The 15,825-nt window shown below is 49.9% G+C and overlaps 1 protein-coding gene across 1 annotated transcript in view; it reads right to left on the bottom strand.

Moving 5' to 3' along the window:
- Positions 1-9,395, bottom strand: part of LOC143172960 (zinc finger and BTB domain-containing protein 7C-like) — a 46,901-nt gene extending 37,506 nt beyond the window's left edge. The window contains exon 1 of the mRNA XM_076362878.1: positions 9,338-9,395. The gene's annotated coding sequence lies outside the window, so the exon portion shown is untranslated. The remainder of the gene's footprint in view (positions 1-9,337) is intronic.
- Positions 9,396-15,825: the final 6,430 nt, after the last annotated feature.

Genomic DNA, 15,825 nt, shown 5'->3' with positions numbered 1-15,825 from the left:
CATGCTAGGCAAAGCCTAGCAGATGGCCTCCTACAGTAACTATTTTAACCATCAACGTTGTTAATACTCTCAAGAGCGATGGAAAGAATTATCAGCCCATCGTATTTCCAAGCTTCCCCGTTTTTCTTCACCTCTTCTTCGCCCAGCTTTTAACGCTTCCCATTTCAACGGCAATTAATACCAGCCTTTCTGAAGATGAATCCTACAGGCTTGCAACCAAGTCCTCGCAGCCAAATCAGCACAGATGTGCTAGAGAGCGATGCAGATGGTTTCTCCTTCCCCTGAAACTCGAGACTTTGCTTCTGCTCTACGCTGCGGTGTTTTGCAGGCTGGGGATGTCAGGAGCACGTCCCTCCCCATATGGCAAGCGAGAAGTCTTCCCAGGAAGATTAAAGCAGAGAGAGGAGACCTGGGTTGCCTCCCGCATTTTTCAGCCCTTCTCCATCACTTTGTGCAAGCCTGGTGCTGTTAAGCAACTACGTAAGAGATGAAAAGCGTCGGGGAAAATAAATAATACATAAATGCTGAAGTGTGTTGCCAAGGCCACCTCCAGGATGGATCTGTACCCAGGCATGCTCCCCTCCAGACAGCTGCCTGCTCCTGCCCTGGAGAGATGTCACTGGGAGTGAAATGGAGCTCCTGGGCAAGACGTTGTTTCAGAGTGATGCATCGGAGAGCCTTGCAGGTGACAGAAACTGTAATTGCTGTGATTAAACTTCACCGGCCCATTTCACCCCCGTGAAACCCAGCTTTGCTGCTGATTTCAGCAGAAGCAGGATCGATGTCCCTACCAGAGAAGAGGTCGGGAGTGCTAGGGAGACCTCTCCCCAAAGCATGAGCAAAGCCCCACTGCCTGAGCAGAGGGTCTTGTACCCCTGGGGCCTCATGGATGCTCTGGCTTCCATGAGGACCTGAACGATGTTCTCCATCATCCCCAAAAGCAGTCCAGACCAGGTGCAGGGAGCCAGCAGCCTGACAAAAAGGGGTCTGAGACCCAGTGTGAGATGCTACAGATCACTTCTTGGGGTTCAGGGCGGCAGTGTCTTGTGCCCAGAGGCTGCAGAGACCCTGAGGGAGCTACGCTGCACCCCACCAGCTCCATCCCCACGTCCTTATTTCAGCAGCAGCTTGGCCACATCTGCCTCTATTTTTCTCAGCAAACCCCTGAGAGCTCGACGGCTCCGTAGCAGTAAGAGAGAACGTATTGGTCACTTCAAATACATGACAGGAATGTGAAATAAAAGGTACCCAGTGTGGCTGGATGCAGCCACGACCGTGATGGGAGCTGCCCAGTCTCGTGGCGTGGAGAGCCAGCTGTGCCAGCAGCCCACTGGAAGCGGTCCTCTCCCCGCTTTGTCCTTTCCATGGATTAGGAGATGAGGCATCACCCCTGGAGCGGGATGCCTGTCCTCCGGCGATGATACAGGAGCATCCAACCCTGATGCACAAGGACACCGGGAGGTGCCCGGGGTGCTGGGAGGTGATGGTGAAGAGCGTGGTCCTTGGGGTGGCTGCTTCCAACCTTGCTGTGACGGACAAGTCACGACACCCCCCCTGCCTCACTGCCCTTGCCTGGAAAACAGCCGAAACATCCCCCGCAAAGCACTTTGCAACCCACTAACCCCCCTCTCCTCTCCTGTGCCTGCTGCAGAGGGCAGCTGGAGGGGCTCAGGAGACACAGCACACAGCAGAGCACACAGGGATGCTGCAGGGACTCCTAAAATGAAATGCACCCAGATAGTCTAACGCCTCTGCAAAAAACCCCGCGTCTGCTAGGATCAGAACCGGCTACAAAGCTTGAAGATTTTGCTTGAGAAATATTAGTTATAGCTGTGTACATGTATTTGCCTTATTAGTTTTCTCTAGTGGGAGATTACAAAGCGACCGGGAAAAGAGGGGAAAAATACTCTCCTCATTTAGCGCAAAAATATAGGTAACAATTATTAGGCAATAATTGATTCGTCCGATACTTTATTAACTGGAGTTTGGGTGTGCAAGTGACAGGCTCTGCAGCGAGCCTTTCATGTGACACGTTATTAAAGGGTCTTTTTCTGGCTCCGAAAGGCAGTGGCTGGCAGATCAAAGGTCAGACATTTCAAGGAGTAAATTGGTTTAATGTGGCTGCAGATAGCCTCACGAAAACCTAATAAATATGCAGTGAAATGTAAGGAGAGAAAATTGTGGACAAGAGAGACAATTACTTTGAAACCAGGATAAGAGCAGCGCGGGCTCAAATTAATCAGTGTAGGGGCTCCTTCTCTCTGCCTCAGGATTTAGTATTCAGAGCAGGAGCTCGGCTGCTGGTGGGATGTGCTGGGGGGTGGGCACTGGTACCCGACGCCAAAACCTGCCGGGGGAAGATGCTCAACCCAGAGCCGCAGCCGGGATGGTGGTGTGAACCACCACAGCTTTCCAGGTACACCGGGAAGCCACCCGTGACCCACAGCAAAGGATGTTCATGAGCACCACGGGATTTTGTGGTGGCTGGTGAAGAGATTATCCCTCCACGGCTGAATCCCGCGGGGAGCCCTTGGTGTGACCGAGCGGGCTCACGGCGGCACTGTGACACCAGCAGACAGCGACTCACGGCCCAAACCCCATGAACAGAGAGGGGTTTAATTGTAAGAATTGATGCTTTTAGCTCATCTCCTTCTTTTTCACTTGATTTCGTGACTTTTTTTAGAAGCGTACCTCACTTGTTTTTAAACTCCAGGCAACGATGTCTGGATACTTTCGGGGTTTTGTTTGCATTTCTTGAAATGCATTAACTCAAACGACCTCCAAACGCTTGCAAGGCAGGATTTCTTTGCTAAAAAGTCACAGCTTCACTCCTTTTAATTAAAGGTGAGAAAACACCCACTCCAGTTCTGTAATCTGGAAAGGGACTTCCTGCACGAAAACAAAGCGCGATATTCCCAGTATGGCTGGAAACGGGAGCGGAGGAAACAAAACTATAAAACAAAACAGCCGGTCCCACTTGGAGAAGCAGATAAGGCCACAACCTCTTTGTATTCCCTTTGCAGGTCACTTTTCCCAGCTGAGTCACCGTGCTCCGGCGCGATTTATCATGGCCCCACCAGATAGCCCGAGAAGGATCAGGCGGCACAATCTGCCTGCGATTCAGCCAAGCCAAGCCTTGCTGCTCACCCACATGGGGACTTTCTGCAAACATGAAAAAGTTGGGACCCAAGGGCTAAACTGCTCCATCAGCCGTGTTGTCCCATAGGCTGGACCACCAGGGATGAATGAGATCCCTCTGCCCACCATGTCCCCGTTGGTGGCTTGTCGCCGGCTGTGTCCCTCTGCCCATGATGGAGTTGCAGCATCATGGAGCACTGCCACCTCCCTGGCGAGGAAACCTCGGGAGAAGCTTTGGGGATGGGGCAGAGGGGGACAGCTGGTGCCACCCGTGCCCTGCTGGCCACGGGACACTTCAAGGAGAACCCACGCTTCAAGGAGAACCACACACTTCATGGGTCACCCACAAGGAGAACTGATGGGGCATGGACCTCCGCACTGGCAAACCCACGCAGGCAGCTCTTGCCCTGAGTTATTTGTGCATATATTGTTCTGCCATAAATCAGGAGCCCTGACAGTGTAATTTGTATCTGGGGAACTTGGAGCAATTACAAAATCAGCCCAAACGCTATTTGTTTCACAAGATTTTGCCCTTAGTTAGCACTGTCGTTCTGCTTTAATTACACTGTAATTAATTGCAGCAAAACTGTTTGGAAAGTGCATGCGCACGGTGGAAAGGCTGGGATATTGCAACCTGCTTACTCCTCTGCAGCCACCGCTGTAAAATCTCTGACTCTCTTTTGCTGTAACACTTGGCATTCATTTTTCCACCCTATATCCAGAGCATCTCCAAGTCCTCTCAAAAAAAGACCAAGGCCCATGGAAGGTGACTACTGACTTATTTTACATCAGGGAAATTAAGGCGCAGAGGAGCCAGTCTCTTTAATTTCTCTTCAGACAGGACTAAGAGGGCAGAAGTTGCCAGAAGTGAACCAAGCTTGGGCCTGGATGTAAATCACCACCTTTTTCTCTGCCCTGGGCTGCTCAGATGTTCTCACGTTCCCTTGCAGCTCCCAAAGCCACCTAGCACCTTGAAGGGGCTGGGACCTGTCCATGGAGAAGGCTGTCTCATCCAACACCTCCCTAAAGACAGAGGCAGCGAGACCTGCCCACGGCACAGGGACCTGATGATAAAGGAAAGCAAATCTGACCCATTTCTTTTGCAATCTGTCCCCTTCTAGTATTTCCAGCGTCTAGCCGTGGCACGGAGGCATTAATCCCGGCTGAGGTGGACTTGCAGAGTCCCCTTTCAGCTGGCGTTCAGTCTCTCGGCGCAGGCTATAAAAGCAGCCGTAACGCAATCGCTGGGCAGCCGCTAGGAAACGAGAAGCCGCCAAATGCATCTGAGGCTGCCTCGAGTTTCATCCCCTTGACCGATTATTCCTATGCAAGAAAGGCAGCTGCACCAGAAGTCTGCAGCCCTGCAAGGCCGGGGAGAAGGTCTGGAGGGGACACGGCAGTCAGGAGACAGGGATTAGCTGGTGTGACTCATCTCCTCTCGCACACCACCAGCAAGCAGCCAGGGCAACGACTTGCTGGTAGGGCAGGAGAGGAAATTTCCCATTTCGAAATTGCTCAACATTGATAATAAATATGTTCCCAGCTAAATACCTTGCAGAAAAAATATGCTGCTTACTTTTCTTTCCTCTTTGCTGTTTTCTTTTTTCACCCTCTCCTCTCCTCTCCTCTCCTCTCCTCTCCTCTCCTCTCCTCTCCTCTCCTCTCCTCTCCTCTCCTCTCCTCTCCTCTCCTCTCCTCTCCTCTCCCTCTCCCTCTCCTCTCCCTCTCCCTCTCCTCTCCCTCTCCCTCTCCTCTCCCTCTCCTCTCCCTCTCCTCTCCTCTCCCTCTCCTCTCTTCTCCCTCTCCTCTCCCCTCTCCTCTCCCCTCCCCTCTCCTCTCCCCTCCCCTCCTCTCCCTCTCCCTCTCCCTCTCCTCCAATTTCCTCCTGGGAGGCCATCAAACCTTCTCACCTCCATTTTGCTGGTAGCAGACGGAACAACTTGCCCCAAACCACAGGAGAACAGTGATAGAGAACAGGAACAGTGAGGAGAACACGACAGATCACCGGCTGGTCACCCAATGATGCGCCCAGACCCCATATGTTCCTGGAGGCACCACCAGCCGCTGGATCACTCCCCAGCAGCGCAGAGCCACAGCCACGGGGGGGAGAAGGACCCAAATTCTGCATCAAGGCAGCAGTCCCAGCACAGGGGGCTGTGAAGCCACCTCTCCGGCTGCCCGCCTGACACCGTGGTGCGACACGGCGTAAGGAAAGCCCATGGCAGAGGTGAGGATGCATCTGCTTTGAGGAGCTCATGAGCTCATGGAAGACAGAAGCCAGCCAGGGATGGGGCAGGCAGCGGCGGGGGGGGGGGGTCCAAAGGCAGCAGCAAAACGATTGGGATTATCCCAGCAGCAGTAACCCCGGAAGATCCAGCTGATCTAAGAGACCTCCCAGACACATGCCTAGAGAGCCAGGGGTTTGGCAGAGGATCTGCTCCATCAGCTTCAACTCACCTTGGCAAAAGGTGCCCAGATACCATGGTGACGGGCTCAGCGGGGATAAACACCGAACATGGGTGTGGGTTGTTTGCATACTTAGGAAGCTGGCTGGTCTCCATCCCTCCACCCTGCCTCCTCCCAGCGGTGCCAGGATCTCTCTCCAAAGTGGTCTCCTACCTCCTCCTGGGCTGGCTCATCCGCGGGCAACACGGAGGCACTTCCCAAACTGGTTCCCTGTTAGGCAGGGCAGGGTGGGGGACGGCGACGCCGGGGTTGCTGCCTCTCCCCGCACCCTGGGAGGTGGAAGTCATTTGACGGTCCCAACATCCACGTGCCTGCCCGGACCCACACGGAGACGGCGCAGAGCCTTCATGGTGTGGGACATCCCCTCTTCCTCCTCCTCTTCTGCAGCTGCCAAGCACATCGAGCCCCTCGCAAAACCACCGTCACGGATGTGGCATCCTTCCCCCTCCCCCCAAAAAGTACTCACGACCACCACGCACCCATTCCTTAGGGGCAAGGACATCTTTCTGAGGGACAAGGAACAAAGCGATCCAACAGCAGCGAGAAATAAATCTATAATTAAGGCAAGCTGCTCACATGAGCGATACTTGAAAATTATGCAGACCTGTGAGCAACGTTGCCATCGGGCGCGCGGCTTCTCTCAGGCTTCCAGTAAGGAATAAAAAAGCTCTGACTAATATAAAGAGGCCTCCAAATCATTCTTGGCAGAAGCATCCCAGCCCCGGATCCCCTCCCTCTATTCATTGCTAAAGCTCTCAGCCAAAGGAAAATAAACCGTGCAGCTACCTCGCTGACCCGACCCGCAGCGTGGTGTTGCTGGGTGCCAAAGCGCACAGCTGCCCCTTCTGCACCATTATATACTAATACAATAGCGTATAATATATATACATTATACATTATAGAAATTTATATACTATACCCGGCGTGATGCTGCCTTCCATCCCCATCCTGCCGGGAGGGCAGGGGCATGAGCAGCGGCAGGGATGAGCCCTCCCATCGCTGCCCCCTTTGCTAGGATCATCCGCACACACCTGGTAATACCGCGTTTTGGTGCGGTCTGAGATCCTTCACCTTTCCTAATTGCTTCCAAATTTATAAAACCATTCCACCGGTGACAATTAATGGGAATCTGACCAGGACTACGAACTGGGGAGGGAAGACTTCAGTGTTTTGAAACTATTTTAATAGCTTGCTATTTAATTAAAAGCAATAGCTCTGAAATTATGTCAGTGAAACTTGCCACTTACTTATTAATTAGAGGAGGAATTTCAAAGGAGGCTAAGGGAGTTAGGGGCCGGACAGCCCCAGGCTCGCCGGAAAATCCCAGGTTCGTACGGCTAATGCTTGCTCAGCGCTCAAACATGCCGGGTCTGACTCCGTATTGCCTGGCACCTGAAGTAAACAGCGTCAAGCACAAGTGTAAAGTGGGTGTTAAATCCTGCCTGCTCCAGAGCATGGGTTTGAAATGTCCTTTTTGCGGTGGTGGGAGTGATGGAAGGCATTGGAAGACCGGGGAAAGACGGCAAAGCATCTCATCCACCTTTCCAAGAGTTATTTGCTGGGCTGTCCCGGGGTGGATACACCAGGATACACGTTGAGAAGCCCGCAAAAGGTTTGCTCTCCAGTGTGGGGTGTTGGAGGCATTGAAGGCAGCAAGGGCTGGCCGTGCCCACGGCATCCGCTCCCTGCGACCGGGATACGGATAGACCCAGCTGCCTTTGCTGCTCCCAACCTCCAGTTCATCCCAGGAGGAGAAACCTCTATCCGATCCCACTTCCACCAAGCAGAAAGGAGGGCAAAGTCCCACTCGGTCTCATTCCTCCAAATATTGTACCTGGGTGAACCGGAAGATGGCTGCCACATCCCCTTTTCAAGGGCAGAACAAGCTGCAGGTCCCCGCATGACCGTGCCAAGTCTTTCCATCCACCCGACACGCTCCGGAAAGCAACGCCGGGATGGCCAAGCTCCGGTTCCTCCTCTGCTGAGCACATTCCTCCCCTCCTGTTTTCATTCAGCCCAACCTTAAACAAAACCATGGCTGTTGTTTTTATCGGCGACGCAGCTCTGGGAATTACCTGCGCAGGATCAGGGGAGCTGGAGAGGGGGTTTGTGCTGCTGAAATAGCACTGAATCTCAAGGAGCTGTTAAAAATATTAAAGCTTAACTGCGTATAACACACCGTCCTGCTGCGTCCCATTTGCTAGTAAAGAAGCAAAAAGTTCCAGAGAGAGACTGAGATTTAAACCCAAACTCCCGGTAGGGGGTCTCCAGATAAAGCACCTCCGTTTTCCCCGTGCGATCCCCGCTTACGGCACGGGCAGTGCCGAGCAGGTCGGCTTGAGCCGGGCTTAACCCTGCACCGAGCAGCAGCCTCATCCCAACCACGCTTCCCAGCCTGTCTTTAATCGCGATTTCTCTGCCAGCATTAAATCTGCTGAGCCGCTTTAACTATTTAAGAGGAGAGCGGGGTTTTTTCCACAAGTTTTCTGCAAAGAACAACCGAAACAAAAATTACTTTAAAACAAATATTAGTAAGTATTAAAAATACAGAACGGAGCATATATTTTATTCTACTCTATTATATTATAAATATGAATCATCTGCCTCATCAGAGCCCTTCTGCCTACCCAGCAGGAGATGTTACCAGGTGTGTTTTTGCACTGATATTTCCTATCTCAAACAAACAAGCAAACAACTAAGCCGGACTTACAGAAAAACCCCAGCAACTTGAGAAGTTGTATCGTACAGGTGTTGATACACAGCCAAAATCTCCGGGCTTGGTAAAGATTCAAGATACCAAGCAAGGAAATCAGAAAGAGAATCACAGGTTCGAGTTCAACCAGCAATTAAAAACGCATGTAAATAGCAATAGATTAGTACAGAGGATCGCTACGACGCACTGAAGATTTCTAACACGAACACGATTAGCCTCCGAGCATGAAATTCAAGCGCCTTCCCCTCCCCTCAATAAACCGCAAAAGCCCTGAAAGGGGAAAAAAAAATTAAAGATCTCGTATTTTGGAAGTTGAAAGTACAGCATCCGACCCACCTTCCCCGCTCCAGGTGCCGACCCTCGTCCTCCCCTTGCCTGCCTTGGCTGCACGGGGAATCCGGCAGCGTCGCTCCCGGGGTGTCTGCAGCCGAGCGGAGATTGTCATTGATTTGTGTGCGGAAAGTTAAGCCTTTCTAGGAGCGGTTAGGAGATTTCACTCCCACCACTCCCTCTAAACCAAAAGTATTTGGCACGGAGCCCTCCTCGTCCACCTGTACTATTAAGGTCTAAACAACACGCGGGACACGGACCGATTTTACCGGGATCTTTTCATGTTTCCTTTTTAAATAATCACACAAAGTTCTTTGGAAAGAAAAACTTGGGGTTTTGTGGTGGTTTTTTTTTTAAAATCTCTTCTTTTTAAAAGCAGATTTATCGCATCCTTTTTGTTTTCTACTCGGTGGGCCAAACCTTTCCCTGGTGTAACCGGTGACCCCTGACCATGTGCTGATTTGCCCCCGCAGAGGTGACCCTGTGGGTGACTTTCCTACCGATCTGCTCTGCTTCCCCTGCAAACCGTGCACCCGTTTGGCTGAGACAAGGTAAATCTGGGGGGGATGAAAACCTCTTTTGGAAAAGCACTGGATATAATTCAACTAAAAAAAATCAGGTTTTGCGCATGAACGACCCAAGCGAGCAAGAAGATGGAGGCAAGGCATCTTCAAAGGGGGGTTTGCTTACCCAAGTCTCCAGTCGCTGTGTTGTCCAGGTGACAAGACCCCAAATTGGGTACCCGATCCAAGGAACGAGTGACTTTGAAAACCCTTCCCAAGTGCCCAGCGTGGGGGTTCAAAGCCCCCCTGGCACCCAGATTTGAAAGCCACCTCCTGGCCACCTCAGCTGCACCCATGCAGCCAACGACCCCATCCCACGGGGATGTCCCCGGCAGAGGAGTCACCCCGCCGGAGCCCAGCTCAGCAGAGTGTGCCGCCTCCGCGAGCAGCCTAACCTGGCTAAGCCTGGCTCGCTGGCATGCGCGCAACCCCAAAGGGTTGGCCATCGTGTTGAGTGATAAATAACAGGTCCCTCCTCTTCTCCTCGTTGGGTGCCCTAGGGATCAGCTCATTCTTGAGATTCTGCCCCAAATTAAGCAGCCACATCTCGGAGCATTAAGTTAAACACTGCATTTAATAAAATACTAGTTCCTTTCTGGCACAGGTATTATGACAACGAGGAAATACAGATTTTTTTTGTTAATACAATAAATCCGTTGAGAGCAACTAGACACTGAGTTCCATGTTACATGCCTTTCTGCTGGTTTTCCTTTAAAGAAGCAGATTAAAAAAACCCCAAATGACAACCAAAATTGTTTATACAATGGAAATCTTTCTGAAGCACGAGGCAAAATCAAGTGTAAGATAGCCTGGGGCAACCTGGCACTCCCAGACATGGCTTGGAAGAGCTCTGTGCTCAGAGCACGGTTACTTTTGAAACTTTTATTACACGCTTTCTTGGTCTGTAGGGGAAAAAAAAAAAAAAGCTGCTTCCATCCCCACACCCAAACCACTATCTGCAACTCCTCTGACTACTGGGTTTCTAAGGAGTGTCTGGGTAAATCAGTAAATGAAGTCGGTGCGAATAATATGTCTGGCCCCAGATAAGGGTAAAGTAAAACTTGGGCAGCATCCAGCGACTGCCAAGCTGGCGTGGAGAGAAACACCAATTGCCACCCACTGCTTTTCCTGGTAGTCCCACAGCCTGCATCCAACTTGGGATGGGAGCACCCATCCAACCACCCACCCGCACCCTAAGCACAAAGCCAAGCGACTCTTCATTTCCTGCAAAAACTGCTTTGTTTTTCCATCAAAATGCCTTGCTCCCGTCAATCCACCAAAACCAACCTGTGGAAGAAACAATTACTTCCATCCCATGCTAACGAAGTGCATTGTTCGTGGTCTTGTTTCCCAAGATGGTTTTATGGAAAGGTCCCCAGCACCACTGGGGTGCTGGAGCGTGTCCAGAGAAGGGCAACGAAGCTCTAGAGCACAAGTCTCATGAGGAGCGGCTGAGGGAACTGGGGTTGTTTAGCCTGGAGAAAAGGAGGCTGAGGGGAGACCTCATCGCTCTCTACAACTCCCTGAAAGGAGGTTGTAGCGAGGTGGGGGTCGGTCTCTTCTCCCAAGTAACAAGCGATAGGACAAGAAGAGGAAACGGCCTCAGGCTGCTCCAGGGGAGGTTTAGATTGGATATTAGGAAAAATTTCTTCACTGAAAGGGTTGTCAAGCATTGGAACAGGCTGCCCAGGGAAGTGGTGGAGTCACCATCCCTGGAGGTGTTTAAAAGACGTGTAGACGTGGCGCTTAGGGACATGGTTTAGTGGTGGACTTGGCAGTGCTGGGTTAACGGTTGGACTCGATGATCTTAAAGGTCTTTTCCAACCGAAATGATTCTATGATTGAAAATGTCCCCAAATTCCTGCAAGCCAAACCCAACATTTTCATACGGAACAATACTTGGGGGGTGGACAGTGACAACTAAAACATCTCAGCGATGACTCTGAGTCCAAAATAGGACTGCAGACCAACAGGTCCCCACTGAACCCTGGAAATTATTTCCCATTTTCCATGTGAAATTGGTTCCCGGTTTTTGATCACTGTTAACGGAGGGATGAACTGGTGTCCTAGACTATAAAGGAAGAGAGACTAAGCTACTTCTAACAGGGTGTGAAATCAGAATAGCAGGAGAAAGAAGAGAAGAAAGGGTTGTGCTGGACCCCACCTCGGTTCACAAGCACAACGGGAAACACCTAGTAAAAAAAAAAAATAGGAAAGGTTGTAATGATTGCTTATCCCAGGTCAGGAAAGCTCTAATTAAAAGTATATTGAATTGAAAGCTCTCCAGAATAAAAAGTACTTTAAGGATGCCTGTCCAATCAGAAAAATAAATGATCATCAAATTTAAAGATTTTCATGGGCAAAATAAATTTTGACACAGTTTTGCTTTCTACAGTTGTTTGCTGGGGGTTTTTTAACAATAAACTGGGTTTTGTGAACTTTTGCAATTTTTCCTTTTGAACTTGAGTTTTTCAGGCCGGTTTTAAACTTTTGCTAGTTGGAGCACAATAATCAACCTCAGTCAATCCAGCTCTCTGAGAGCCAGAGGAAGATATTTTCCACAATAAGATTTGCTGCACCAGTCACATTTTTCAAAGGAAAATAATTTTCTTCCTCAAACATCCCTATTTCATTGCCAAAACCTGTTGGTAAAAAAAAATGATTATTTTTTTACAGGTTAATTTTGGTAAGAAATAAAATCCAGCAACATATTTCCCCCCAGATCTCACAAGAAACTGCTTGCAAACGGGAAACTTGGAAAAGCCTGGCGAGGTTTTCTCCATGGTGTCTATCCCACACACCCACACGTGTTTCCGTTTGCTATGGTACGTATCCCCATTAACTTTAACACCGCTCTCCAGGCAATAAAGTTAAGCCTTGCCTAAGTGCTTCCAAATGTTGGCCTTATTTTAAAGGTGACAGAGTAAATGGAAGGAAGAGATGTGAGCCCACAACCTTGACGCACACCCTCATCGCTGGGGTACCACCAGGTCAGGAAGGAGGAGGATGGGGAATACGACCCATCTGGTTTAAGAAGGTCTCTGGGCTCATGGCTCAGGTAAGAGCTGCTGGTTTTTTATCTTTAAAAGGTAATTGTGGACATTGGGAAAGGCTGAATGGGTGACTGGTGAAAAGGATTTCCTTGCTAGTAGCCCCACGTTCTGCAGACGAGGAGTGGTTTCCAGCGAGAGGCTGAATTACCAGTTACCCCATGCCACGGACCGGGCAGATTCGCTGGTCCAGGCTATGTGTACATGCAAAGCTGCTGTCACAATATTCCCAGCCAAAAAAACCCCAACTCTAAAGCAAATCAGTGAAAACCAATGTCGATTAAGTGCTTTGCTAAAACAATCTAGCCAGAGTCTCAGTGATTTCGTATTTGAAACCTTAATGGTCATAATCCAGATCGATCCTAAGGGATCTCCAGTGCTTTGCCTAACGTGGATGGTGGAACTCAATGAGGCTCCAGTGCCTTCAATGGAAATAGGGTCATTTATGCTACCCAGAGATTTCCTTGAGAGAGAAATGAATACACAGTTTGATTTCTATGGAGGAACAGGGCTGGATGTAGCCAAGATGATGTTGTATACGTGTACAGGGTGTACGTGTACATATACACACTGTATGTGTAGCTCTATGATGGGATTTTGCTACATCATATAGCTTCACTGGGAAGCTCTCAGAGGAAGAGCTGCACTCTGACCTCCCCTCTTCCCCCAGTATATCTGCTCCAGCAGGGACCGGTACCAGCTCTGGAAACGCAGCCACCTCCGGGTGAAGCTGGCCCCACAGCTCCCAGTCCTTCTTGATCCACAGCTCCCAGTCCTTCTTGATCCACAGCTCCCAGTCCTTCTTGCCCCCCTGCAGCTTCATGGTGCCACAAGGAAACAAGAATGAACCCACGTTAGCAAGAACGTGGCAAAACTTCTACACAAACTTTGAATTAAACCTGTATTTTGCTTGGAAAACATTTACCTTTCCCCACTGGGTCTTATTCTCAGCCTAATGAACAAAGATGAAGCCGGGCAGAGCTGCTGCCTGTGCAATCTCTTGCTTGGTGGGAGAGAAGGATCATCTCCAAGGGCGACAGATTAGGACGCGGAAGGCTTGGTGGCATGGCATCAGAGAGGTGCTGTAAAGCTAAACGCATTAAAGCCTCCGCCATCTCCCAAAATGAAGCCGTAGCCAGCTCATCTGAGACAACGGCCATTCCCAGTGCTGAAGATCACGGGCCGGGAACCTCGCCTCATCCCTGAAGCCAGCAGCGAGGAGGGAATGACACCAGCTCCTGCTCCCCAGGGCACGCGCTGCAAATGGAGTGCACGCACATCCTCCTCCTTGAACCCACACCTATATAAATACTTGATGTATCGCTTGATTACTCGGTTAGATGACACATGCCTGAAGGCAGTTGCCAGGTCACTTTGCTTGGTTTTACTGCTTCAGACCTCCCTTTGTCTTTATCGGGAAAGATTTTCAAGTCCGCTTCAGCTTGTGTTTGTGCAGGGCTGGGACTGGGGGAGGGCCCCTAAAAAAAAATGATGGTAGGATGAATCCTAAACACAAATGGACGTTAATAATAAAAGGCACAATGTGGATCGAAGAGCCACTTTGCACAGCTTGATGGGTTGGTGCAGAGTTTTACCGGAGGTACCTCTCCCGCCCCAGAGCAGCTGAAGCTGGGTGAGGTGAAGACCTCCAGGGAGGTCCAGACCACGTGAGGCTTCTGAACATCTACCTTACACGTGTTGCCAGCCCCGATGCCAAAAAACCTTCCCAGCGCCCCAGAACAAACTTGAGATGGGTCGTAAAAAAACCTAAGTGACACAAATACAATCTGCTGGGGGATAAAAGGGAGGAGGGGGAGAGCATCCGCAAAGACCCAGACCCTAGCGATGGCTGCAGACTTCAGCCTGACTTCCACTGCAACCACTTTTGCACAACTCACAGCCCCGGTGCAATTGCTACATGCAGCTTTTGAAACGCTTTCCCTGCCTCATAATTTCTCGACGGGTTATTTTTGCTTTGCTCTCGCACAAAATGAGCCACGACTCCTTGCTGGGTCTGCTCGCACCATCCCACCCGTGGATGGGCTAAGGACAACCAAGCAAATTGCCCATCGTAACCAGAGTGCCAGCCTGTGGGCGTTGATAACCTTCTGCCCAGACCACTTGCTTTAATTTCTACAATCCAGAAAGTTATCCTTATCCAGGAATAAGAAATTTAGCAGAAGCTCCCTGATGTAGGTGGAAACAATCTCATTTGCTTTCAAAAGCTGTGGATCAGGCCACAGCTCCTTGCAGAATATCACATTAACAGTAAGAGGCAAACGAACCATTTCACTTCTCCTAGCTGAGAGAAAAAAAAAAAAATGCGGCTGACCTGATTTACCTTCCTGATAACGTATTTAAAAAATGCTCCCAGGTTGAGGACTTCGCCAGCTGAGATTTCATACGAAATGAGACTGTTTATGTCATGACCGCAACCTTCTGAAAAATGCCCCTTTAGATGGGAAAGCTCACAAGACCCTTAGGTATAATGATCTCAGCTATATCAATAACCACGTTTCGGCAGATTCATTATCTGCTCGCCGGCCTGCCCAGCTGCACAGCGAAGCGTTGCAGCGGGATGGAGCGAGAAAGGAAAACACTGAATTCAGCCGTTCTTCCCGCAGAAAAACTGACATTGCGGGTCATTCTTTTCCTTAGCAAAAGCCAAGCTTTTATTTCCTCTGCTTTCACGCCGTGCTCGGGAGGGAGGACCTGAGCTACACACAATATTGAACACAACCGATCAATCTCCCTTTAGTGGGTGCAAGAGTATTTTCCTTCACAGCTTGCATCTTTGCTCCCCAAGCATCCCCATCCCTTGCTGTCCTAAACTTTACAGGAGAACATTTTTCCTCCTTTCCCTATTCCTCCTAATATTCGCTCTGTTAGTCAAGATTTTAACATCCATGCTAACTCTATGCATGGATTTCAGACCACACTTCATAGGAAATCTAGGCTACAAAACAAAGGTTTATTTCATACCGGTATTTTCAAGCAACAGGGACCATTATGATCATGTATTATGCCCTCCAGCTTCATACAAAATAAAATACTTTGCCCAGTAATTTCTGCAGCAAGGCCCTTGTTCCTGCCTGCCCTCCAGCATTTAGAAGGAGAGGCAATCTTGGCTGAAAGATTTCAAATCAAGGGAGTCTTGCCCTGAACCTTGGCACGTGTTTCTAGCATTTTATTAGTCTCGGTACTAAAAAAATTTGCATCTTTTTCTTGTTTTTTGCCTGAATGTGCCTAGCTCTAGTTTCTGAGCATCTCATCACACTGTCCTCAGTACAGGAAAGACACGGACCTGTTGGAGCGGGTCCAGAGGAGGGTCACAAAAATGATCAGAGGGATGGAACACCTCTCCTGTGAGGACGAGCTCAGAGAGTTGGGGTTGTCCAGCCTGGAGAAGAGAAGGCTTTGGGGAAACCTTATTGCGGCCTTTCAGTACTTAAAGGGGGCTTAGAAGAAAGATGGGGACAGACTTTTTAGCAGGACCTGTTGTGACAAGACAAGGGGGAATGGTTTTAAACTAAAAGAGGGGAGATTCAGACTAGATAGAAGGAAG

This window comes from Aptenodytes patagonicus, chromosome Z (assembly GCF_965638725.1).
Source record: "Aptenodytes patagonicus chromosome Z, bAptPat1.pri.cur, whole genome shotgun sequence".
In the NCBI taxonomy this organism is placed as follows: Eukaryota; Metazoa; Chordata; class Aves; order Sphenisciformes; family Spheniscidae; genus Aptenodytes; species Aptenodytes patagonicus.
The sequence above is the reverse complement of the archived record's forward strand: the minus strand, read 5'-3'. Positions and strand labels throughout refer to the sequence as shown.